The following is a 1,117-nucleotide window of genomic DNA, read 5'->3' as shown; positions in this document are numbered from 1 at the left end:
TGAATAATTTCGAATATTTGATTAATCGTTCCCATCCCTAAAAAGCACACAGGGTCTTCCCAAGATTCAAACTCATTTGGAGCGAAAAACATATACCGTAATCGCCAGTGGCGGCTGGTGGAAAATATTTTTGGTGGGGCTATGGAAATGGTGACAAAACCATACTAGGGTATTTAAAATCAGGAGACTAAATGCGAACATTGTGTGTGTGTGTGTGTGTAGTGTGTGTGTGTGTGTGTGTGTGTGTGTGTGTGTGTGTGTGTGGGTGTGTGTGTGTGTGTGGTCATACTTTGCCGAACCTCCCGATTTTCGGGAGAAAACCCGCATTTCTCCCCGATTTCTTGACAAAATCAGATTTACTCACGACGTTTCCACTCGGACTTAATACAGGTACCCATTGTTTGGTTGCCATATGTTAGCGCGTTCTTAGCCAGGGCGCGCAACTCAAAGTCTGAGAGGGTGAGAAGATGTGAAAAGCGGCTGAACAAGAAGTCGGACAACTCGACCCTCTGATCACTCCTTCCTGTAAATACAGGTCCAGCCCACACCATATGCTCGCATGGGGTGCCACAGCAGGTTGCCCTTACAACTACAATAAGCATGCAAATGTTAATCTACAGCTCCGGGCGATCCACTAGCACCGGGAGTCTATCAAACTACAGACGCAGCCATTCCCCTACTGGTAGCGTCACCCTTGATACGAGTCTAAACAGACACCACAAGCCAGGCGCTGAAAGGGCGGCCTTTGAGCATCAGATCTGACGGACGCTGATGTGGCGTGGAAGATTTATGTTTCGGGCGGGGGCAGTTGTGTACAGAGAGCAAGCAGGCAGCGTTGGTTGGTTGCGAGGCTGCTCGGGGCTGGATGCTCTGGTTTCTGTAGCCGCCCGGACGAGAGGAGGGGGGGCGTAATGATACACTCTGCGGCCAGGCGAGGAAACAGTGAGAGTCGTAAACTTTAGACATCGCGTAAAACAATTTTAAAACAAGCATTTTGATTGTGAGTGGTATGTACATTTGAGGTGATCGCAGACGTATGATAGAGTATGTGCCTGGTTGTTCTTAAAAAGTAAAAGAATAAAGAAAAAAATGAGTGTTTTGAAATATATTTTTTATG

This window comes from Notothenia coriiceps, unplaced genomic scaffold (assembly GCF_000735185.1).
Source record: "Notothenia coriiceps isolate Sejong01 unplaced genomic scaffold, NC01 NC01_scaffold00037250, whole genome shotgun sequence".
Lineage (NCBI taxonomy): Eukaryota > Metazoa > Chordata > Actinopteri > Perciformes > Nototheniidae > Notothenia > Notothenia coriiceps.
Note: the sequence above shows the minus strand (reverse complement) of the source record.